We start from the raw sequence: 27,288 nt of genomic DNA, 5'->3' as shown, positions 1-27,288 counted from the left end.
AACTTGTGCAGAAGGCATTGTGGAGAAAGTAATATGTTTTTGGGATCGAACCTAAAGGATTCTACCTGTGCAAGTTTTGTATGCACCTCATTTTATATAAGAGCTAGACTTTTAAAACCATTTTTTAGTAAATATTTAAAGTTAACTCACTATTTAAAATAATTCTATAATAAATGTTTATTATTTATTCTTCATATTATTGTTCTAGATCCTTGCCAACCTTTATGGTTATCAGTCTTCATAATTTTAGCCTTCTGTTGGTGTGATTAAATTTCCTTCATGACTAATGACATTGAATACTTTTTCAGAAGCTTATTGGCCATTCAGATACCTCTTCTGGGGATTTGTATGTCAATTTGCCCAATTTATAAATAGGGTTGTTTGTCTTTTTATTATTGCTTATTATTATTTATGTATTGGTTAGATGTATTCTCTTAGGCCACAATTTGCCTTTTTAATCCTCTTAATGAAGTCTTTTAATAAGCAGGAGATTTTATTTGATAAAGCCCAATTTATTAACTTTTTATGTCCAGCACATTTTACATCATATCTAAGAAATCCTTTCCTGGTGGTTGGCAAGGGAAGATGGTGGAACAGGAGGACTCTAAGCTCACCGCATTCCATGGATATAAGTAGATAACACTCATATTAGCATAAATAACTCAGAAAATGACCCAAAGACTGACAGAATAAACTCTACAAACTAAAGGCAGAAAAGAAGCCACACTGAAGAAGGTAGGAAGGGCAAATATGAGGTTTGGGAACAGAACAGATCCTGGTTGTCCATGGTGGAGAGTGAACTAGGGTGGGGAGAAGGGAGAAAAACTATTTCACTATTACACTGGAGAACCTGCACAGGGAAGATAAATTCCCATAACATTTGGCTTTGAAAGCTAGAGGGGTCGAATATCTTGAGTTCTTACAACCAGCAGGACTTAAAGACTGGAATTTTAAGAATCAAGTTCAAAATCATTAGCCATCAGGGAAATTCAAATCAAAACCACATTGAGATATCACCTTACGCCAGTAAGAATGGCAAAAATTGACAAGGCAAGAAGCAACAAATGTTGGAGAGGATGTGGAGAAAGGGGATCCCTCTTACATTGTCGGTGGGAATACAAGTTGGTACAGCCACTTTGGAAAACAGTGTGGAGGTCCCTTAAAAAGTTAAAAATTGAGCTACCCTATGATCCAGCCATTGCACTACTGGGTATTTACCCCAAAGATACAGACGTAGTGAAGAGAAGGGCCATATGCACCCCAATGTTCATAGCAGCATCGTCCACAATAGCTAAATCGTGGAAGGAGCCGAGATGCCCTTCAAAAGATGACTGGATTAAAAAGATGTGGTCCATATATACAATGGAATATTACTCAGCCATCAGAAAGAACGATTTCTCAGCATTTGCTGCAACATGGACGGGACTGGAGGAGATAATGCTAAGCGAAATAAGTCAAGCAGAGAAAGACAATTACCATATGGTTTCACTCATTTATGGAACATAAGAAGTAGGAAGATCGGTAGGAGAAGAAAGAGAAGAAGAAGGGGGGGTAAACAGGAGGGGGATTGAACCATGAGAGACTATGGACTCTGGGAAACAAACTGAGGGATTCAGAGGGGAGGGGGGTGGGGAATGGGATAGGCTGGTGATGGGTATTAAGGAGGGCACGTATTACATGGTGCACTGGGTGTTATATGCAAGTAATAAATCATGGAACTTTACATCAAAAACTAGGGATGTACTGTATGGTGACTAACATAATAAAAAAATATTATTAAAAAAAATAGAGCTACCCTATGATCCAGCAATTGCACTACTGGGTATTTACCCCAAAGATACAGACGTAGTGAAGAGAAGGACCATACGCACCCCTAATGTTCATAGCAGCATTGTCCACAATAGCTAAATTGTGGAAGGAGCCGAGATGCCCTTCAATAGACGAATGGATTAAGAAGATGTGGTCCATATATACAACAGAATATTACTCATCCATCAGAAAGAACGATTACACAACATTTGCAGCAACATGGACGGGACTGGAGGAGATTATGCTAAGTGAAATAAGTCAAGCAGAGAAAGACAATTATCATATGGTTTCACTCATTTATGGAACATAAGAAATAGCAGGAAGATCAGTAGGAGAAGGAAGGGAAGAATGGAGGGGGGGTAAACAGAAGGGGGAATGAACCGTGAGAAACTATGGACTCTGGGAAACAAACTGAGGGTTTTATAGGGGAAGGGGGTAGGGGATTGGGATAGGCTGGTGATGGGTATTAAGGAGGGCACATACTGCATGGAGCACTGGGTGTTATAGGCAAATAATGAATCATCAACACTACATCAAAAATTAAGGATGTACTGTATGGTGACTAACATAACATAATAAAAAAATTATTATTAAAAAAAATCATGCTTGGCTCTGGGAGAGTCCTGAGGGTATTAGAAAGTGGAGTCCCCACCCTTAAATACAACACAATGAACAGTCAGGAGAGATAAAGCTTGGAAGAAACAGTTTGAAAAACACGAGAGACAGGGAGGAGGAAGAGTTACTTACTCATCAGAATGTGGCCCAGAGAGGCAGAGATCATGAGGAGACCCCTGCAGGAATAAAGGAGCTGGTAGCACTGTTTCCCTCCCTGACACCCCAGCATGAACACTCAGGGAACAAGCCTGGCACCAACACTCACTATCTAACTTGCTTACGCCAAGTGCCACTTCCACCCCGCTTTGGTAGATCCACCTGCCCAGTCACACTTGCTTAACTCCTGGTGCTGTGTGCCCCCTCCCATAGAAGACCTTTGCAAACCCAACACCTCCTCTGCCAAGCCATGTATCTTGAGACCCTAAGTTCCAGTAGCAGCAGTAATGGCAGCAGTCTCATTTTGCAAGCAGACAAGTGCACACCTTGTTAAAAAGCATCTGACCTGGCCAGGAACCAAACACTGCTCACAACAAGCAAAGAGAGCCTCTGGGGACAACCTGACTGCAGGAAAAAGTGACCAGGACTCAATAGCAGGGCACATGTAACACACATAGGAGATACCCCCTGAAGTACCAGGTCCTGGGGAACAGAGAACACTGCACTGCAGGACACTCCAGGACCTCTTCTTCAAAAAGCTCTTACCTGCAAAAGTAGGAGATGTAGCTCACTTTCCTAACACACAGAAACAGATACAAAGTTAGACAAAATGACATGTCACCACATTGATAGCCAGGGTTGATTTGGATGATCTGACTACTGAGGGAAGAGTCTCCTTCCTCTTCCACCACTCCATGTGTGTCCCTCCCAAAGCTGCATGCTCGGTGGAGGAGGACAAACTTCCCTGAAAAAAGAGAATTGTTCTTTGGTTTAGGGTATATGAGTAAGTTGCATTCCCCTGCTAGAACCTCCAGACAAGCTCTCAAGGTTCATTTGTAGTAGGGTAGTCAACTTCCAAGACTCCAGACACATCCAAATGAGGTGCTTCATGTGGCAGTCTGCCTTTCTTTAAAAAAAGAAAAAAGAAATGAAAGAGGAGAAATAACAACCAGCCTGATAGAAATACAAACAATTATAAGAGAATATTATGAAAAATGATATTCCAACAAACTGTACAACCTAGAGGAAATAAATTCCTAGAAACATATAACCTCTCAAAACTGAATCAGGAAGAGATGGAAAATTTGTCCAGACTGATTACCAGCAATTAAAACAGTATTCAAAAAAATCCCAACAAACAAAAGTGCAAGATCCAGATGGCTTCATAGGTAAATTCTACCAAACATTTAAAGAAGAGTTAATATGTATTCTGAAACTATTCCAAAGGATAGAAGAGGAAAGAAAAATTCTAAATTAATTCTATGAGGCAAGTATTACCCTGATACAAAAGCCAGATAAAGATACCACACACACACACACACACACACACACGCACACACACACACACACACAAACAAGAAAACAAAAAAAACCCTGCAAAACTGTAGGCCAGTATCTCTGATGAACAAAGGTGCGAAAATTCTCAATAAAATACTAGCAAACTGAATCCAACAATACATTAAAAAAAATAATTTACCACAGCCAAGTGGGACTTATTCTTGGGTTGCAAGGGTGATTCAATATTTGCAAATCAATCAAGGTGATACATCGGTTATTAAGATAAGGGATAAGAGCCATATGATCATGTCATTAGAAGCAGAAAAAAAATTTAACAAAATACAGCATCTTTCATGATGAAAATCCTCAACAGAGTAGGCTTAGAAGGAACATACCTCAACATAATAAAGGCCTTATATGAAAAACCCACAGTGAACATCATCCTCACCGGGGAAAAACTAAGAGCTTTCCCTCTATGGTCAGGAATAAGACACGGATGTCCACTCTCACCACTGTTATTCAGCATAGTACAGGAGGTCCTAGCCATAGCAATCAGACAACAAAAAGAAATAAAAGTCATCCAAATTGGTAAAGAAGTATAACTTTCACTCTTTGGAGATGACATGATAGTATATAGAGAAAAGCCCAAAGACTCAACTAAAAAAACTGCTAGAATTGGTAAATGAATTCAGTAAATTTGCAGGATTTGCAGGATTTGTTGTATTTCTATACATTAATAATGAAGTAGTGGAGAAATTAAGGAACCAATCCCATTTACAGGTGTACCAAAAATAAAATACCTTGCAATAAACTTAACCAAAGAGGTGAAAGATCTGTACTCTGAAAACTATAAGACATTGATGAAAGAAATTGAAGATGACACAAAAAAATGGAAAGAAATTCCATGTTTATGGATTGAGAGAAAAATATTGTTAAAATGTCCATTACTACCCAAAGCAATCTACACATTTAATGCAATCCCTATGAAAGTACCAATAGTATTTTTCACAGAGCTTCAACAATCCTAAAATTTGTATGGAAACACGAAAGACCCTGAATAGCCAAAGCAGTCTTGAAAAAGAAAAGCTAAACTGGCAGTATCACAATTCCAGACTTCAAATTATATTACAAAGCTATAGTAATCAATCAGTGTTGTACTGGCACAAAAATAGACACATAGATCAATATAACAGAATGGAGAGCCTGGAAATAAACCCACAACTATGTGGTCAATTAATCTTCAACCAAGCAGAGAAGAATACGCAATGGGAAAAAGACAGTCTCTTCAACAAATGGTGCTGGGAAAACTGGACAGCTACATGCAAAAGAATGAAACTGGACCACTTTCTTACACCATACACGAAAATAAACTCAAGATGGATGAAAGACCTAAATGTGACACCAGAAATCATAAAAATCCTCAAAGAAAGCACAGGCAATAAGTAATTTTTCTGATATCAGCTGTAACAACATTTCTCTAGATATGTCTCCTGAGGCAAAGGAAATAAAAGCAAAATAAGCTATTAGAACTATATCAACATAAAAAGCCTGTGCACAGCAAAGGAAACAATCAACAAAGCTAAAAGGCAATCTACTGAATGGGAGAAGTAATTCCACATGATATGTCTGATAAAGGTTTAGTACCCAATATATATAAAGAACCAATACAACTCAGCATCATTAAAACAAATGATCCAATTAGAAATGGGCAGAAGTCATGAACAGACATTCTTCCAAAGACATACAGATGGCCAACAGATACATGAAAAGATGTTCAACGTCCTCATTGTCAGGGAAACATAAATCAAAACTACAGTGAGATATCATCTCATACAAGTCAGAATGGCTAAAATCAAAACACAAGAAATAGCAAGTGTTGGCAAGGATGTGGAGAGAAAGGAACCCTCATGCACTGTGGTAGAAATGCAAAGTGGTGCAGCCACTGTGGAAAATAGTATGAAGGTTCTTCGAAATAAAAATAGAACTATCCAACTGTCTAGTAATTGTATTATTGGGTATTTTCAAAAAAAAATCCTAATAATTAAGAGGGATATATATATACCCCTATGTTTATTGTAGCATTATTAACAGCAAAATTATGGAAGCAGCTCAAATGTCCACCAATACATGATGGATAAAGAAGATGTGTATTATTCAGCCATAAAAGAGAATGAAATCTGTCATTTCCAAGAACATGGATGGATTTAGAGAGTGCAATGCTAAGTGAAATGTATCAGTCAAAGAAAGACAAATACCATATGATTTCACTCACATGTAGAATTTAAAAAAACAAAACAAATGAGCAAAGAAAAAAGAGAGAGAAGCCAAGAAACAGTCTTTTTTTTTTTTTTTAAAGATGTTATTTATTTATTTGACAGAGATAGAGACAGCCAGCGAGAGAGGGAACACAAGCAGGGGGAGTGGGAGAGGAAGAAGCAGGCTCACAGCAGAGGAGCCTGATGTGGGGCTCGATCCTATAACGCCAGGATCACGCCCTGAGCCGAAGGCAGACACCTAACCACTGTGCCACCCAGGCGCCCCAAGAAACAGAGTCTTAAGAGAACAAACTGATGGTTACCAGAGGGGAAGTGGGTAGGGAGATGGGTGAAGGGGACTAAGAGTACACTTATCATGATAAGCACTGAGTAGTGTATAGAATTGTTAAATTACTATTTTGTATACCTGAAACTAATATAACACTATATGTTAACTGTGGTAGAATTAAAATAAAAAACTTAATAAAGGTGAAAACAATTTTTTTCCTGTCTTCAGATCATGAAGATATTCTCTTATGTTTTCTTCTAGAGGCTTTATAGATTTAGCTTTAAAATTAGGGCTATCATCCATCTTGAATTAATTTTTGTGCAAGGTGTGAAATAAGGTTTGAGGCTGATTTTTTTTTCTATTTGTTTATTTGATTTTTTTTAGTATTATCACTTGAAAATACTGTTTTTCCCATCACATTGTCTAAGTGATTGTCAAAAATCATTTGACTATTTTTGTGATTATTTCTAGATTCTCTATTTTTGTTTCATTGATTTGTTTCTCTGTATTTGCACGAAAATCACACTGTCTTGATTAATGATGCTTTACAGTAAGTCTTGAAACCAGGTAATGTCCTCCAACTTTTCTTTTCCAAGATTGTGCTAAGTCATTTGTAGAGTGTGCAGTTGACCCTTAAACACCACAGGGGTTAGGGAAGTCAATCCCTGCCCAATCCACTCCCCAGAAGTCAATCCCTGCCCAATCCACTCCCCAGAACTTAATAGCCTACAGTTGACTGGAAGCCTTACCAATAACATAAACAGTCAATTAACACATGTTTTATATGTATTATGTACTTTATCTTGTAATGAAGTTTGCTAGACAAAAGATAATGTTACATTATCTCATAGTTTCTGCAAGTCAGGAGTCCAGGGATGGCTTCTCCAAGTGCTCCCCCAGGCCCTCAAAAGGCTGCAATCAAGATGTTAGCTTGGACTCAGTTTAATCCTAGGCTCAGGATCCTCTTCCAATCTCACATGCCTATATTCAGAATACATTTGCTTGTAACTATAAAACATATGGTGGCTTGCCTCTTCAACACCAGTAGAGGAATCTCTCTGAACTCAGGGAAGACTTAAATCCCCTTTAGTTCAGCTAGACTGCATGGAATTTTCTTCTCTTTTTATGCCTCAGAACCTTGTCATATCCTTTTCTCTTTGCCTGTAATAATCTCCATATAGGTAATATCCATTCTTCCATCAGGTGTAAATTTAAATTGCTTTTAATTTTATTTAGAAAAATTTAGAACAACAGAAAATTTGTAAGAATAGTACAATGAACACATATTCACTTCCACCTACATTCACCATTTGTAAATATTTTCATCATTTGTGTATATTTTATCATTCTCTGTCTCTCTTTGTCTCTTTCTGTCTTGTTTCTCTGTATCTCTCTCTCTCTCTCTTTCTCCCTTTCTCTATGTTAAACCATTTCAGGGTAAGCTACAGACACCATGATCCTTCACCACTAAATAATTTAGCATCTATCTCTTAAGAATAAGGTCATTCTTTTGTATAACTATAGTACTTTATCAAAGTAAGGAAAATTAATATCAATAAAATACATTCATTTAATATGTACTCCACGGTCAAAATTTGCCAGTTGGCTCCATGTTCTTTATAGCAACTCTACCTTTTCATCTAGGATCCAATCCAGACTCTTACATCACATTTAGTTGTTGTATTTCTCTAGTTTCCTTTCATCTGAAATAGTCCTTCAGCGTTTTATTCTCATTAATGACTTGGGCATTTTTGAAACGTCCAAGCCAATTCTTTTTTTTTTTTTCAATAATTGGCTGATGGTTGGAGTTAGGTTATTTTTTTTTTTGTAGGAATACTACAGAAATAATTGGGTATTCTCAGTGTACCACATCCATTGTTCCATATTGAGTGGTGATAACTTTGTTCATTCTTAGTATCTGCCAGATTTCTCCACTGGAAAGGCACCTTTTCTCCCATTTGTAAGTAACAAGTAAATTGTGGGGAGATAAGCTTAAATTTCACTTTCTTGACTTTACAATCTAAACTATATTCCCATAATACTGTAGTCTCTGTGAGGACCTGGCATTTGTCTATATATTGATTATAGTTTCCAATTATTTATTTATTCAGAGGTTTGTTGTACCTCTCTCTCTGAATGAATTGTATCCGTTTTATTCATGCTATATTTGCAGTGTCTAGCACAGTGTGTTGTCACAGTGGACACTAATAAAATAATTATAAATGAGTGAATACATGAATATATAATTACACTTAGGAAAATTATTTAGTAAAGAAATTATAGGATTTCTTTATATGAATGATAGAAATAAAGCTTGTAAGACTTCATTTTAAACCCTGTCTATGTTTTGCTGATAACTTTGTCATCCTATTCCTAGAGAGTTAGAAGATGATGTTATTTCTCTATACTGGGCATTTTTCTGTAATGCACATCTCGTATTCTGAGCAACACAGACCTGTAGGCAGAAAGACAGTAATGGAAATAGAAATCCCAGCTCTTGAATAATAGGCTTAGGTGTTTTTTAAGAACAATAAATCCAGCTGGCTGATAGTCGTACCTCATCTGTAATGATCTATCCAATATTAGTCTTTCTGCAGATTGGTACAGAGTATTGGACATGTTTTTAGGCTTATAGTTTGTCATTCAGTTCAAAGCGAGGTATACTTTGTAGGTTGCTGTCAGAGATTATTCTTGGTAACATTTTCTTAAGTCAAATATTATTACGTTTTGAAATAAATTACTTTTATTTTAGTCTTGCATTTTTTTTGCAGAAACTGATTTCTTTTTTTTTAAATAATTTTTATTTTGTTATGTTAGTCACCATACAGTACCTCCCCAGTTTTTGATGCAGTGTTCCATGATTTATTATCTGTATATAACACCCAGTGCACCATGCAATATGTGCCCTCCTAAATACTCATCACTGGCCTATCCCAATCCCCCACCCCCCTCCCCTCTGAATCCCTCAGTTTGTTTCCCAGAGTCCATAGTCTCTCATGGTTCATTCCCCCTCCTGTTTACCCCCCCTTCTTCTTCTCTTTCTTCTCCTACCGATCTTCCTACTTCTTATGTTCCATAAATGAGTGAAACCATATGATAATTGTCTTTCTCTGCTTGACTTATTTCGCTTAGCATTATCTCCTCCAGTCCCGTCCATGTTGCAGCAAATGCTGAGAAATCATTCTTTCTGATGGCTGAGTAATATTCCATTGTATATATGGACCACATCTTTTTAATCCAGTCATCTTTTGAAGGGCATCTCGGCTCCTTCCACGATTTAGCTATTGTGGACGATGCTGCTATGAACATTGGGGTGCATATGGCCCTTCTCTTCACTACATCTGTATCTTTGGGGTAAACCCCAAAGAAACTGATTTCTTTACATAAAAATCATATTTTTCGCTAGAACAGTGAATTCTTCATTGCCTTTCCACTCCTCTCTAGGGTCACCTATTTCCTTCTTACCACTCCACTAAATATTTAGTTATACCTCAGAGTCAGTAATTAAAAAGTATGAATTTTACTAACAGAAGATTTTTTTTAACTGCCTTTCTACAGAAGTTCTCTATTTTCCATAGAAGAGCAACCTTTGATTTAACAGTGCAAAATCCTCTTGGAAAATTAATTAATAGATCTTCAACATATTCTGCTGTTTCACTTCAATGTCACTGCAAAACCCTAAGGGATCTGATGAGTTTTGAGTCATAATTGCTATATTTTATAACCTTTGAAATTTTATGCTCCTAGTAAGTATGTCCCCCTATTCTTAACAGGCCCTGTTTACAGAGTGCAAGAGGCACTTAGACTACTCCATGTTCCTGGTAAGATCAATATTTATCAATACCATCTACCCTCTGACTACCACTACAAATTACCTGAGAACTCTCCCAAGGTGAAAAACTAATATAGAACGTCTCCTTAAGGGGCGTCTGTGTGGCTCAGTCGTTAAGCACCTGCCTTTGGCTCAGGGTGTGATCCCGGTGTTCTGGGATCAAGCCCCACATCAGGCTCCTCTGCTGGGAGCCTGCTTCTTCCTCTCCCACTTCCCCTGCTTGTGTTCCCTCTCTGGCTGGCTGTCTCTCTCTCTGTCATATAAATAAATAAAATCTTAAAAAAAAAAAAAGAACTTCTCCTTAAGAGACTAATTCCATGATGTCTCCCATTTCTGTTTACTTCAGTCAACAGACTTAAGAAGTCCAAGGCTTATAGGCATATCTCATTACCCACAACCTCTTTTCCACATGGCTCTGCATGTTCTATAAATGGGCCCTCATTTTTACTTGTAATTGGAAGCTAGCTTTTTTACAGCCTTCTTAGGTGGTGGCATTCCACATATTACTAGAGGTGGGGTAAGTTCAACTTTCCTCATTGCTCCTTCCAGATATTGTTTCTTCAGCTGCTATGAAAAGTCCAGTTTTGATTCTCATATTGTCACCTTCTATTCCAGTCATCTTCATCCCTACTGGTCACTTTCTTTCATTTATTGGTGATAATAGCAATAGTACTGGTTCTTTTTCTTCACCATTATTCCCATTCTTCTCAATCTGAGTAATTTCAATTCCATGTATGTCATCTATATAATACATTCAGTACTCTGACTTACTAATTTCTTGATCTGCTCACTTCTAGTGATTTTTTTCTCCAATTATCTCAGCCATATATTCTAATGTATTCCAGGTCTTGTTGTGTGCAATAACTACAACTCATCTAAATTCTTTATTACAAATATCCCTGTCTTTGACAACCAACTCCATCTTTCCATCTTATTTTTCTAAGACCCTAATTCCAAGTACTCTTTCACCTGACTCAGAACTCCAATATATTCATTCTATTAGCTTTTCACTGTCACTCATGTTATGTCCTCATTTCTTTTCTTACACAGAATTAGATGCCACGATTCACTATTATAATCACTCTTTTACATATACCCATAATTCTTTTTTTTTCTTTCTCCCTTCCTCTTGGCAAAACTCCAAAGCTTGTTAAATCAAACTCTCTGCCTACTCCAGATGTACATCAGAGCAAAATTGCTGAAGGAAATACATCCAAGCTGACTGGTCTCATTTCAGATTCTAAATCACAGAATTCAAATGAAACCCCAATGCTGCCCAATGCTTTGTGACATTTTCATATTCAGTTTGTATCCCTATTCTTTAAGAATACTATTTCATATCTTATCCACTCTGCTTTAATCTTTTATCCCTCCTTCGACTTCACTCTCAGATGATGAGCTATCTCATTAATTCAACAAAATAATTGAAGTAATTTTAAAAGAACCTCAATATCTTCCTGGAAGTGACCTATATGTATACCTCTACAACTTGCCTTTTCTTATAAGGAATGTAAGAATGTTATCTTATTTGTGCTCTAAATTCTACTCCTCATCACCTACTTAAGGTCTTTATCCTTTAATTATCCTCCCACTCATTAAATCATCATTTTTTTCACTGTACTGGATCATTTCTATCACAATGCAAACATTATATATATCCCATTTTAAAACAGCCATAACAAGTGCAAACCATAAACTTTCATCTTCCCATAAGCTTCTCCTTTCTCTGTTCTTTGTTAATAGCACTCCTAGACAGGGTTGTGTATATTCCCCCTCTCCAACTCTGTACTATCTAATATCAGTTGAACCATTCCTATCAGACTTTATTTTCCATTACTCCACAGAAACCATTCTTATCATGGTCACCAGTGATCTCCTTGTTGTCAAAATTATTGGGCAAATTTTAGCTTGTATTACTTGATCTATCTATAGCATTCAAAACTCTTGATTTCGTCTTTCTTCTTTAAACATTTCTTCACATCATATTCCCCGGATCTTTTCTTAGCACAATTGCCACTCCTTTCCAGTATCTTTTGCTGGAAATTCCTCACATTTTCAGTTCTTAAGTTTCACAGGGGTCTCTGTCTTAGGCCTGAAATCTGTTCTCTTCTGTCTAAAGCATTGATATGCTTTAAATTATATTTATGTGTTGTAGGGTTCCAACATGTATCTCCAGGCTCAACCCCTCTCTTGACTGTTATAACTGAATTCCTTCTTACTATCTCTACTTGGATATCTAATAGGCATCTAAATATGAGATACTAAAACTGGCTTATTAATTCTGCCTTTAAATCTCCTCATTCCTTCATCTTCCATATTGGGAATCTGGTTTTTCTTACACTCAAACTGTGTAGTCTTTTGGATTCTACACTTTCTCTTATAGCCCACATACACCCTATTAAGCACCTCTGTAAGCTCTGCCTTTAAACTGTATACTTTCTTCATGGCAAAGCCAGGGACTTTGAAAAGAAAGCAAAAAAAAAAAAAAAAAAAAAAAAAAAAAACAAACCAAAAAAAACCCCAGAAGCATGAAATTTAAAGTCTAGACCTATGCCATATGCAAGTGTGATTTCCAAATTTGCATTGTCTTTTAAGTGTGAATTAAGTGAAATGAGCCCAATTGATGTAATTTTAAACTACAGTGTTATGGAAAATGAAACTAAATACAAGAAATAGTAAGATAAAATTTGTTCTCATTATGAATATTTTTCTAAAATCTATCAACCTACAGTCTGGTTGTTATTTCTAGTCAGTTAGTAAAATAGAAACAAAGTCCAGAACTAAAAATACTGTTATAAGTTCTATTTACTTTGTATAATCTTCAAAGACTTATTGGAACTTCTTAGTAAACTAGATGCTGTTATCACAATTTATAATAAGTGCATAGCTGAGATCTTAACCTGCTAAGGAAAATTATGGGAAAGTAATATTATAGGAAATGGTGCATAATAGATTTTGGAGTTCATGAAAGCAATTCTGTCACAGAAAAACTGCATAATTGCAGTGTTCTACTGGGGTGAAGCTTAATGCCTCACATAAGTTGCCTTTCTGTTTATTTATGGCAAAGTCTGTTGTCAAGGTAACAACTATACAGAACCATCATGTCCATATGGTGTGACCAAATCTTCCACTTATAGTAGTGTCTTTTCTATCCAGCCCAATAGCAAATAATCAATGGTCTCATACACAAGGTTTCTATTTCCATTGATTGCTCAGCAACTGATTTTTACTGAGTGTGACTTTGTTTCCTAGAGCACTGGATTCAGTTAAATTCAAAGACTCAGCTTGAATAAATGATAAATCTTACTAGGAACATTCTAAATATTATTGTGGTACAGAGGCCTTGGAGATGAATCCCTGAATAATGAACTCTTAAATGTGTATTCAATAAAAATGATCCTAAAAACTCTATCTATATCCCAAAATTGCTTTCACTGGGTTTAGTTCTTTCAGGAAATGTTTCTTTTGTCTACAACTCAAATACTTGGTTTAATTACACTTTATTTTCACCATTTACTACTCTACTTATTTTTGAAAGGTTAATAGGTGCCAACGGCAATTCTCCCTTCCCAAAGCTGAAAATCTTTACAGTAGCCATACAAAAGAGTCTTCATGGAATTCTTTTGCACTATACTGACACATGAATACAAGGTTTTACTCCATTGTGGATGAACCAATCAATTAGAAGATAGAAAGAAGAATAAAAAGGTTTACTAATCAGTGATCACTGACATGAGATACCTGGACTTGCTTTTATTTCCATTATTTTCTGTTCTTTGAGACATATGTTATTTGAAAGCTTTGTGCCATACCAAAAGAGTTAAGAAAATGTTTTAAAATTTTTATGATATACTCAAAGATATGCTTCTTTATAGTGTGTTAACAAACAAGACACCTTTAAAGTTTAATTTTTTAAATCATTGTGTAGACTGTTGTTGCTTAGTATAGCAAGCAACATTAAGCTCTAAGGTGGTCTTTGCTAACCTTATTGCACATATTAATCAATAACTATGGATATGGAGTATTACAAAGTAATGTAAATGTCCAAAGCGCTGATGTTTACACATGCAGCTTTATTGTTAGGTGCCTGATTGATCACCAGGCACAGAGTTGCCCATGAGTTGACAGGTTGCACTAACATCTGTAAATAGACACCTCTAATCATGTTGTGGTTTAGTGGCTTGCCCAATCACTCGTGTTATTTCAGGTAGTTATGACTATAAAATAAATTTAAAGATTAAAAATTATCGTAATATGGTATAAAATCACTGTAATATGGTGTAAAATCACGTCTGACTTCTATTGGTTACAAAGTCATAGACACCATTAATACACTCTGTGCTGTTACTACCTATCTTCATAATTGAAGGAAATGCTAAATTTCAGTAGAGGGTTATGAAAATAAAAATTTCAGCCTTTTCCCATACTAGAACACATACCTTCCTCAATTCCCAGCTTAAGACCCCCTGATATATGGTGTTTGACAAATAAACTGAAAGATATGTATGTTTCAGAAAGAGTACAATCACCAGTGTTTGTTAGGAGACTGCTGAATGAATAATATTATTATGGGTGTTACAGTGAACAAAACACTGGCGTAGGAAACAATGCCTTTGCCCTTGAAGAGTTTATAATTAAATAGAGATGTAGCATATGCTGACATTGCTTAACATTCTTAAATGGTTTAAGTGCATTTTAGATTCAGTGGGGAATATTTCCAAAGGGTGTGCAATGTCTAAGCCTACATAGGGAAAAGGGTCAGTTGCCACTGTCCTTTAAGTAGTAGAATCTGTTAATACAATGACATGAATGTAGATATTTTTCATGTCTGCAAATGATACAGACACCCCCAGAGAATCATACCAATACTTACTTAGGTCTACAACTGGGATCAAAAATACGAAGAATATTCTTTGAAAAGTAAATTTTGATAACTCTGGGATATTTGATGTTATTTCTAAGAAATGATATATAGAAATGTCATTCATATTTGAAGACTTAAACAGGTTTACTTCCTATGTGTTTGATTGTAGCTAAAATAGATTTAATTCACAGTTTTACATCTCTTCTGAATAGGCTCTTTTTGGTTAATGCACCTAGCTAGATCCAGGAAAGCCCTTGGCTGTGTGCAGTGCTGGCTCAGCCCTTACTACCCACTGAGTTTGGCATTTTGAGTTATCTAACTTGGATTTATATTAACAAAGCTGTATGCATTTTCACACAGTGCCAGAGACATAATGACAACAGTCCCCACTACCTACCCCCACAGATAAACTATTATCATGAAAAAGTTTAACACATTTTCCAGAGATGTCTAATTTACAATCAGGTTGTAGCTCAGTCAAAGCCTTGGGGAATGTGGCTCAATGATATAGTGTGACAAAAATGAATGAGAAACAGCTGCAGAACAGTGCAATCCTGTAATAAAGTAATTTCTTATTGGTTCTGAATTCAGAATCATCAGCAAACATTCATCTGGCATCTACCATGTGCCTGCCGTTAAAGGTTTGATCACCAAATTTCTAAGGCCAGACTGGCACAGCGATGCGGGCCGTTGGCCTCTAGGGGGCAGTTCAGGAAAAAAGGCCTGTAAGACCATTCAAAGGCAGAGCATTGCCTGAGAAATGTTAAACCAGAAAGAAGAAATTAAAGCAGTCAGTACCAGAAATAAGCAAGGGACTATAACAAATGCAAGTTAGAGGTGCAAACCCAGTTGATAGAGAAGCTGAGAAGACAGAGTTGCAGACACCAGATTACGGTTTCTTTATTCATTACTTTTGTGCAATTTATGTGTACTTGCCAGGGATTGGACTTCTAACTGAGTCCAAAATGAATTACTGTTTCTGGAAGCCTGTGGGCCTGTCACCTTGCTGGTATTGATTTGCATGTGGTGTTCTGCTTGGGTGCTTTTGTTTCTGTGGGGTTAGGTAGAGATTTATTTTGGTGCAAGAATACCAACCAATAAGACAGCAAGAGAGAGGATGAAAGGCAGAGCCACTATCTCATTCTTGAGTTGGTTTTGAGGGCATGGTATGGAGATGAGTTAGCAGCATAAACATGAGCTGTGTTCATAAATGACTTAATTTGACTATGGGAACAAGTGTTAGTAATTCTAGGTTCATTACAAGTACTTGAGGAGAGAACCATCTGCTCCTCCCTGTCCCTGCATTACACATTGTGCTGTAGGGAAGCTTTGTCACAATGAGTATAGTGTCCAGAGAAGAAGCAAGAATAGTGCTTCCACTGGGTGTATAGGAAACTACTACAGAAGTAAGACATGACTCTGAAAGTGGTTAGCCAATGCTATTGTCAAGGTGACTGAAGCAGAAAAACACTAAAAATAATGTTCCTGTTCATATCATCATGTGTTTAGGTCTTAAAAATATAGGAGCTTGTAAATAAAACAAATAGCTATTTATATATATGTGTGGCTCACACAATACTGGTTTGATATTCCTCTAACATGATGTAAGATGTAAAAAGGAGGCTCATTTTCTGTTGTACTGTACTATAGACTACCCATCAGCTTTGGCATCCTAATGTGGAACAGAAGGGGTAAGACAGAGGACCTGATGGCCTAGGCCACAAACAGAGAAATACCATGTTTGCTGGCATAAACCAAGAGACTGGCATTCTGAAGGCCAGGGATGATAAGTGAGAGCTCCTGGCAGCAGCAGAGCTACTACAACATAAGTAGCACACCTTTTCTAGACTCTGACTTATATGGTGGTAAAGGGTAGAGTGGGGAAGTGATACTTGCAGGGAGCTGGAGAGCCTGCTGCTATGCCGGTCAAGCCTACCAAGCTAGACAGCAAAATTTGAGATTTATGTCAATGTATGATATCCTTTGTAGGAACTGGTGACACTTGGGTCACACATATGATATATCTTAATGGAAATTAATATATCATCAAAATTGAACAGTTCAGGATTGTAGCTTGTTGATGGCACAATTTGATTCAAGGATAAAAGTTAAAATGCCTAAATGGAGTGCTTTTCCTTTAGGCAATTTTCCATGAAACTTAATTGCAGACCATCTAAACTGACAATTCAGGTCACATGCATTTGCTTTGGCAAGTTGATTTATTGAAGTTTGGATAAAATCTTATGAAAATAAGATATGCCCTAAGTCAAGATACGTGTCTGAGTAGAGGGCCATCTCACATATAGTATAAGATAAGGCAAGGCTGTGCCTATGAGAAGGGCCAGTGTTTCCTCAAAATGTAATTCTACAGCTGCCCAAATACTGAATTATGTAGCAATCAAAACCTCAAAGTTTGGGGCTGTAAAGTATTACATGAACATTTTAGCCTTGAAATGTCAGAAGCATTTCAAATACCCAATGCAGTCATTCAAATTGTTAATATGGTACCCATGGGTTGCCAAAATTCAAGTAATGATAAGTCTGAGAAAAACAGGTTTCAAAATATATCTCCAGGTATTTAAATGAGTTCCCTTACTACTCTGGGATTTATAAATATATACTAATTAAATGTTAGAATATAGCTGCCAAAAATGGTCATTTGAATTTAAAAATTATTCTTTCTGACAATAATTAGTTAGAAGAATAGTTTTTATTGAAACCACCTGTACATTTGACAATAAAACCTTGCCATCAGCATGCTTCTTTTGTTGTTGTGTTTTAGGAAGAGATGACAGAAAATCACAATTTTTCCACCCAGTGAAGAATATCTAACCCAAGCATGATAGGGCTAAGCATGTCATGATACAATAATAAAATCTTATTTCAAGATTTCCCATGAACGCCCATTGAAATAAATTTAATCAAAGCTTTCCAGTAAAATTTATACATATGTTGGGTGATAAATGGTTCAAAAGACATAATTCTAGGGGCGCCTGGGTAGCTCAGTCGTTAAGCGTCTGCCTTCAGCTCAGGGCGTGATCCTGGCGTTCTGGGATCGAGCCCCATGTTGGGCTCCTCCGCTGGAAGCCTGCTTCTTCCTCTCCCACTCCCCCTGCTTGTGTTCCCTTTCTCACTGGCTGTCTCTATCTCTGTCAAATAAATAAATAAACTCTTTAAAAAAAAAAAGAAAAGAAAGAAGTTTAAAAAAAGACATAATTCTAGTTTTTCATTCACTTTCAATAGGTCTTCAGCCAACTCACCAAAAGATTCTGCATGATCGAGAAATGTAGAATAAGTACAAACTTTAAAAAAAATCAAAACATGTAAATACATATAAACACAGATCTCAAGCACTTCTGGAATAGCGATCAAAATATAGAAGCAGATTTTATACAGTTTATCAGGGACAAAAACAGGATTTAGAGGGACATCACTTTCATAGGTGATAAGTGGCTATTTGGGTTAGCTTGATAGACATCAGTGTGGCCATTCTTTTATGTCAAGACTTATTTTTTTAATTGTTAACTGGAGAAATAAATATATTTAAAACTCAAACATGATTTAAAAATGAAGACTAAGTGGTCATTAATATTAAAACATTAGAAAAGCTAATTTTTCAAAACCTTTTCTCTTTTGGACACTATCCAGATATGTTCCAGATGAGGAATCTTAGTAATTGGAGGGACAGTCTGGTGAATTTCATAGATCTTAAAGAATCCAAACAGTGGTATTTCATGTGGCTTGGTATAAGCTAAAATGGAGTAGCTGTTTGAGAAGTTTGAACTGAAGCTAGCAGGCTAGCATCATCTCATCTATACAGTGACATTTTCAAGCCAGTTCTTGAAATTCAGTAGCCTGAACAATTTCTAGACCAAGTCACTTTATTTGCACCAAGAATACCCCCATTTTCCCTCTCATTTGAAAGTGTATTAAGAAGCTTAATAATGCCATTTGGTTTTTTAGAGAAGTTATGTAAGGGTGCTAGGTGGAGGGTCTCTCTCAAGGCAGACATTTCTATTCATATTCACTTCTTAAGTTATGGCATAATATAAGTTGGTCCAATATCCCACTACCATATATGCTATAACTTACAGGCTTTAGAACATATGAAGCTGGTCATGTGAGCATTAAATGTTGAGAAATGATAAGATTTAATATTATTTCAAGGGAGTAAGCATACCACATTCCAGGAGAGAAAAAAAAAATTGCTCTGATAAAGATTAACCACTAGGTTTCCTGACTGGGTGTTGTTGAAAAAAATTAACTAACTTTGGGAACTAAATACATGAAATTGAAGTTTTTATAGGTCAGTATAGTAAAATATTGAATATTATATATATATATATATACATATATATGTAATCTATATTTTTTTCTTAGAGAAATTAAGCATTTTCAAGAAGGTATTCTCTTCAAAATAATCCAAAATTTAATGTTTTTTGACCAAACAAGGTTTTTTATTAATATAATAGTGAGTCCCTTGGTTTTTCTTTCTTCTTTTTTTTTTAGGTCTGTTTGTTTGTTTTAGTTTTTATTTAAATTCCAGTTAGTTAACATACAGTATAATATTAGTTTCAGGTGTGCAACATAGTCATTCAACACTTCATACTTCTCTCATACCAATGAGGACACCCTTCACCCCTGTGGTTTCAGGAGAGGCCATGTGTTCTATTTATCACCAAGTGGGTAATTAGAAAGACAGAATGAATGAATATATGGCTAAAAGATTAGACTATTGTCTGTATTGGCCAGATATATTCACATTATGACAAGTCTATGTTATTTTTTAAAAAAAACTCAAACTTAATTTTTAGGAATGAGAGAGATGTTGGAATGGAATATCAGAATTAAGTCAATTTGTTCTTTTACAAAAAGAAGAGTCACAGAATTTTTATTTGTTATCTAATGCAGTTTCTTTCAATCCATCAAAAAATATGTGACTGTATTATAACTTCCCTTTAGTGAGTATAATAATCTCAGCATTGCCATAAAATATGTCATTACATCTTACAAAACGTTGAAACTTGTGGTAATTTTCCCTTATGTCATACTCATTTTTCTTAATGTGCTGTGAAGTCCAGGAAAGCTTTCCAAAGTTAAAAAGCACTGGAGAATATCATATGGATATAAGTACTTCTAATATTGCTAGTATGCTGCATGGAGGATCTCTTCAAAAATTAAATATTCCCTTAGCAGCTTCAATTGAATCATTGGCTGAGTTAACCACTATGATCAGTGAAATATGTTGCTTGTATGAGTAATGTTGAGATTGAATAGAATTAATTAGTTGGATGGCTGTGAATAGGGACAGTACAAGTTTTACTTATGTACTTATGTTATAGTCTATGCAGTGATGGTGAGAATAATGAGCAGCACAGGAGAAAGAGAGCTGTAACCAATAATGCCATTAGTTATCAGCTATTTAGAATAAGAACTTAATAACTGGAGACAGTGACTACAAACCACGGAGGCTATTTCCATTAAGTCATTCAAATTGGTTATCAGTTTTCTCTATGCACAGGGGAGTAAAATTGTTAAGTCATATAAGCACGTTTGTGGCTTTTGCTTTTCCAAAGATAAGAAAAGGAATTATACAGCATAATTCAATAATGAGTAATCTCAGTTTGGATGTTCTTTGTGAAATTTCCTATTTACATGTTATGAGGAAATTATATTTTATGGTAAAAAAAATAACCCTGCTTATAGTAAGGGCAAATAAAATAAAAAATATGAAGCCTAATTCTCCCTGTTGAAAATAAGGGAAGAGACTCTTCCTCATCCTTTTTCTTAGAGCATTTACTGTAGAAACTGTTTTTTATCCTTTGATAGAGCAAATATGGGGGTCCACACAATCACCACATCAAGGGGTATGGTGGGCAAGGGAAATCAATGATCTGCCATTCCCCTCCCCCCAAATATGGATGAGCTAAGAGCAATAGAGATCCATTGAGAGGGGTTGCTAATAGCCATATACTTGATATTTTTCTAGTAAAGATGAGTTGGGAGAAGTTGCAGTAGTATACTCAAAAGATGTGTGAGGTCCCACTGATTTCTGTCATTGGTTTGTTGAAATTTTCTCAAAATCTATTCTCATAGATTTGAGCGAGGATCTCTGGCCTAACTCCCTTTGTCTTGGCTCTCATGCCTATTACCCAAACCCAACTTAAGGAAACGGTGGTGATACAGCAAGGATAGACTATTACTCAATTGTTAGCGGTAGCTACTGTTTGAGAATAATCTAAAGAAAGCTAAAGAAGAGATTAGACTGCTGTATTGGCTGCTCAGTTAGACTCTACAAAAGGGAATAATCCCTACTCTGGCCAACCTATGAAGGGGAGAAAACTAGAAAAGAGATAGCAAATCAATGTCCTTATTGCAAAAAGCCAGGGCATTAGAGGAGGGATTGCAGAAAGAGACTCTGAAGGATGTGGGATTTATAAGGATTAGAGAATCAAAAGAGCCTAAAGGACATCCCTCAGCTAGGAAATACTTGTCAAGTGACTTAAAGTGGGTAGACACATTGAGGGAATCTTGGTGGTGGGAACTGATGAGCCATATGTATCAATAACTTTTTCTTAGGCTAATCTATCCTTGCCTTTTCTGATAGCTACTGGTGTTACTTAGTCTGCAGTTTCCTTGGAAATTTCTCACTTTCCATTTGGTGACAGAGCAGGTTGTTGCTATTTTGTTTGTTAAAGATTTTATTTATTTATTTATTTGAGAGGGAAAGAGAATGAGTGAGCACAAGCGGGAGGAGGGGCAGAAGGGGAGGGGCAAGCAGACTCCCTGCTGAGCAGGGTAGGCTCATCCCAGAACCTGAGACCATGACCTGAGCTGAAGTCAGATGCTTAACTGACTGAGCCATGCAGGCACCCCAGGTTGTTGCTATTTTGATCATTCTTTACTTGTTTCTTGCCTTCCACAATTCCCTTATAGATTGGTGCTCTGATTGAGGAATAGGCATCCTTTCTGCTGAATCTCCTATAAACCCACTAGAGACAGTGTTGCTGTGCAAATTAAAGACTATCATATTCTGTACTCCAGTTGGGATATTTGTGGAACTCCCTTAGGAAAAAGGCACCTGAATTGGTTATTCTATCCCTTCTGGAAGAAAAGGGATATGTTAGAGAGTGGCAGTCTTACACTGTTCTTAAAAAGCACCCCAAGCTGAAACAAAGGTATGCATAGCTTTGGGCCCTAGGGAATTATGATTCTGATCTAATTCAAAATATAAAACTAATACCAATAGTTTTCCAAAAAGATAAGGTATGGCTATGAGGTAAATCAACATCCATTGTCAAATGTTCAATTAGAAAGAGTAAAATCAGATAAAAAAGAACTAGATAAAGAACAGGTCATTTGAAAGGGGGTAGTCACTCTGTAATATTCCCATGTTTCTGTAAAAAAGAAAAGTTGACAGAGATTGATTGACCACTACAGAGATTTGTACAAGATCTTAGAAAAATAATTTTTTTTTCTCATTAACCCCTGTAGTTCCAAACCCTGCAACTATTCTTACTTCAGTACTGTTGTCTACAAAGGCTTTCCCTGTGATTGATCTGTTCTGCTTTTTCTCTCCCTCTAGTGGGCCAATCTAGATTTTTGTTTGATTTTACATGTAAAGGACCCAAATATTTATGATAAAGAATTACTTGAGGGTTTCAAGACTACCATACTATTGTCTCTAGTCATTTATAGGAAAACTTTGCAGAAATTTGTTCTGCTAGAACAATTTATAATTGCTCAAAATATAGATGCTTTCTAGTAGCCTCCAAAACTAAAAAACAGCACAAAAACGCATACTTCGGCTTTGTTAAAATGATTTGCTTCACAAATACATAAGGCCTCAATAGACAAATCGCAATATTGCTTATCTGAGATAAAATATTTAGGGCACCTGTTGTCAGCTATGGGCCACAGAGTGTTACAAATGGGAATAAGCCCATTTTGTAGATAAAATGGCCTACTACTACTACTACTACTACTACTACTACTACTACTACTACACACACACACACACAAACTTGGATAATTTGGGGGACTAGTATAATATTATAGATGAGATTCCAGCTTTTGCAGAGTGGACCAAATCTCTGATAGAGCAATTACATGACAGTTCTTCTTAGCATCTGGTTCTGTCCCTAGGATTTAAAGAGGCTTTCAAACAACTGAAAATGGCTATAGTTTCTCCTCCAGCTCTGAAAATTTCAAAATTTGAAAAACCCAACCTGAATTACTTTATATTCCTGTTCATATTGCATATTTGATAGTGTTTACTGATGTACTTAGGATAAAATGCCAACTTAATACCTCCTGTGCTGTAGTGATTTATTAAAAACACCAGAACCTTATGTTTTGTCAGGAATTGACACAAGCAAATGAGTTAACAGCAATTACTAGATGGGAGATTCTTGACTAGAATTTGGGTGTGAGACCATGTCTTGTGCCCAATTTAACAGACTCTTCCTATAATCATGTTCAATACAAAGAAGGGCTTTTCATTTCCTAGGAACCCTGAGACTTAAAGTTGAAAGGAACTGGGAGTACCTGCCAAAGGAAGTCAGCTACTTTGATCAATTAAGAGATAAAGGTGTTCTTATATGAACATGTTCCAGAAGAAAGGACATTGAAAGGGACCCTTCCAAATGTGTATATCTCATTATGACTTCCTATCAGATATTACAGTTAATTTATTCTTCATGTTTAGATGTAATTTTAAAAAACACATGTCATTTCTGTTATAACCAATATTGCCAAGGAACACAGTTGTCAAAGATACTGCTTTTTTGGTTACTAGAGGCGGCAAAGCTAGAGAGTTAACCAAAGGTCGATTTTTCACATACCAGACAGAAAGATTTTAGTTCTTTTCCACTCTGACTATGGCAACTTAGATTTGAAATCATCTTGTTTGTCTTCATTTCCTCAAACTGAAGATTTGGGGATTAAAGAAGATAGTTATTTAATACCACCACAATCTGAACTACCTAAAATAGAACTTGTTTTTGAAAATTGTTTGGCCATAATGGCTGTCATATAATTTTAGGGGGCTACCTGTATACCATCATGTTGCTCAGATCCTCACTTCTTCATACCTCCATACCTTCTCCATTTCTCATGCCATTCCCCATCCTCTCTTCTCTCAAGTTTTCTTTATTTTCTTAAAGAGAGATGTATGGACATCTCATTATTTTGACATCCCTTTCCAAACTGAACCATGTTGTGAATAGAGGGTAGGGAATCACCTTTCATAAATTCAAAATGCTTTACTAAGTAAAAGAATTTCCTGTTAAGAAGAATGCTGCTACTTAGAAGACAGGAAGAAGTTTAATTTCTAAGCCCACCCTTTTCCTCCCCTTTCCATTTCTAAATTTTTGGCCTTACTTTATCACTACCCAGGTTCCAATTTTCTAGTTTCTCTTTCCAGTTTTAAAATCACTTTTTCTTAGAACTCTGCCCTTGGGCTGAGTTGTTTCTTAGAGTGATTGGAGTTGATTTCTTACTATTTTGGTAAGGCTTTGGTATATCAGGTTAATTCCTTAAAAAGCTGTAGTCCCTGTTTCAATAACCGTAGCTTATGACATACCCATGGCAGTGTCTTTTCTAGAAACTATCTGGCTCGTGAAACACATGATGAGATGGACATATGAACTCTAGTAGAGTTATCCCAATAGTTATATAAGCTTACTTCAAAGCATAAGAATATCTAAGATAAACTCTAAATTTTTCAGATTGTAATAACCTAATACAATCATGATTGTCATGGATATTATAAGGGACATTCTAGCATTCATTGAAAAAGGGAAAGAGTGTGTTAAAATCAGAAGTCCTATAGCTTTCCTCTCCTAAATTTAGTGACCTACAGTCATTTTTTCATTTTACCAAATAAGTGTGTGTGTAAATTTTAATTGTAATTTCATAAAATGGGAGATGTTTTAATATAAAAGCAAGAGGGGCATAGAATAAAAAGATGAATAAATTTAATTTTATGAAACATTTATCACCTTGTTCTAATTGTTCTCCTTTCCCCCATGGCTCCAACAAAGTTTATTGTTTTTGATGACAGCATTGGAATTATAAGCCATATGACTTTTAAGTCCTCATTGTCCTATCCTTGTGATATCATGACCCTGGAACTATCAGTACAGCAACAAGATTGAAGAGAAGGCAAGATCTGGTTGGGATGATTAGGACATAAAGTTGCCATGAATGGTTGCACTGATAGCATCTTTTTGAAGTATTGATCTAAGTTTTCAGGCCCTCATTTAAAAGACATTTTTCTAAGCAGTATTGGGAATAGAGAAAGTTTTGACTAAAGGTCATGTGAAGTGAAACACATCATAGGTATTTTTTAATAAATGTTTGGTAATTAACAATAAGCAACTGGTGTTTTGTTTGTTTTGCTTTTTATATGGTTTGAGAATTAGATATTAACCAAGAGGAACACTGAGATTCCATGGTTATTTATATGAGAAAGCTATCTTCGTTACTTTTCTGTTTTATTTATTGGATTAGCTTCTTAAGAATTCAAAAAAATGAATTCTTAATATTACCTCAATGTTAATTTTATTGGAAAACTGTTTCATAAAAACAATTTTGTAAAAACTTCTCAAAAAAATTTTCTCTAAACTTGCAATATAATTTCGAAGTAATGTGGCAGAAAGTATTCTACCTCTGAAATTATATTAAGGAACCATAAGTTACAGATTGCTGTTAATGGAATTTAGAAATTTTATGGTACCTTCAAATTTTCCAGCCAACATGTATCTCTAGCAGTGTATAAATTTGAAAAGCAGAAAGAAGACTTCATTGAAAAGTCTCAGGACTCATTGAAAAATTTTTTCCCTAAATTTAGATCCAAGTAAAATGTGTTTTTATTTTGCTTTTTGTTGTTGCTCTTGTTAGAAAATGAAAGATAATAGGTAATCCAGCAAGATCTCTTTTTTTCAAATAGAAATTAACAAGATGATTCTAAAATTTCTATAGAAATATGATGGACATGGGAAGCCAAACAATCTTAAAAAAAGAAGAACAAATTGAAGGGACTAGCTAACCTGACTTAAATAATGAAAATAAAGTAGTCAAGACAGTGTAGTGTTCACAAAAGAATAGAGCACAGAAATGGACTCATACATAGTCAATTGATTTTAGACAAAGATCTATAACAATTCAGTGGAGAAAAAGAAAGTCTTTTCAATAAATGATGCTGGAACGACTGGACATCCATATGGAAAAAAAAGAAACTGACCCCTATGTTATATCTTATACAAAAGAATAATTTGATGTGGATCATGAATCGAAGCATAAAAACTGAAGAAAAAAAGAAAATATCTGTTTAAACAAGGTGGTGGCAGACGGAGGCAAAAATTTCTTGAATACGACACAAATAAAAATAACCTTCAAGGTTAAGACAAAAGATGATAAATTAGACTTTATCAAAATCTAAAAAAAAAATTTTAAAATGCTTCATTCATCAAAAAAATACTACTAAGAAATTGGAAGAATCAGACAAAAGCTGCAAGAAAATATTCATGACACATTTGACAAAGAACATTATACAGAATATAGAATGTATAATGGATTTGTACAACACAGTAATAAAGAAGAAATAACTGAATAAAAATGGGGAAAACATGCATAGACATTTCATAAAGGAAGATGTATAAATAGCCAACAAGGATATAAAAAGGTCTCAACATTTTCAGTCAAAGCAACCAATCAACATGCTACCCCATTAATAAAGGAATGGATAAAAACAGATGTCAATAGATGCAGAAAAAGCATTTGACAAAATACAGCATCCTTCCTGATAAAAGCCCTCAACAAAGTAGGGATAGATGGAACATACCTCAACAACATAAAGGCCATATATGAAGGACCCATAGCTAATATCATCCTCAGTGGGGAAAAACTAGTCTTTCTGCTACGATCAGGAACATTTCTATTTAACATAGTACTGGAAGTCTTAGCCTTAGCAATCAGACAACAAAAAGAAATAAAACTCGTTCAAATTGGCAGGAAGAAGTCAAACTTTTAATATGTGCAGATGACATGATTCTCTTTGTAGAAAACCCAAAAGACTCCACCAAAAAAATTGCTAGAATACATGAATTTAGCAAAGTCGCAGGCTATAAAAATCAATATGCAGAAATCTGTTGCATTTCTGTACACCAATAACAAAGCAGCAGAAAAA

At 35.8% G+C, this 27,288-nt stretch overlaps 1 long non-coding RNA gene across 2 annotated transcripts in view; it reads left to right on the top strand.

Annotated features, from left to right (window-relative positions):
* LOC123789047 (uncharacterized) overlaps positions 1-27,288 on the top strand; it is a 450,578-nt gene that overhangs the window by 335,495 nt on the left and 87,795 nt on the right. For both annotated transcript variants that reach the window (XR_006778839.2, XR_015723746.1), the window contains one exon: positions 10,176-10,223. This is a non-coding gene — a long non-coding RNA (uncharacterized LOC123789047). The remainder of the gene's footprint in view (positions 1-10,175; positions 10,224-27,288) is intronic.

This window comes from Ursus americanus, chromosome 3, assembly GCF_024610735.1.
Source record: "Ursus americanus isolate L20-20 chromosome 3, mUrsAme1.1.p, whole genome shotgun sequence".
NCBI classification, from domain to species: domain Eukaryota; kingdom Metazoa; phylum Chordata; class Mammalia; order Carnivora; family Ursidae; genus Ursus; species Ursus americanus.
This window is presented reverse-complemented; position numbering and strand designations above follow the sequence as displayed.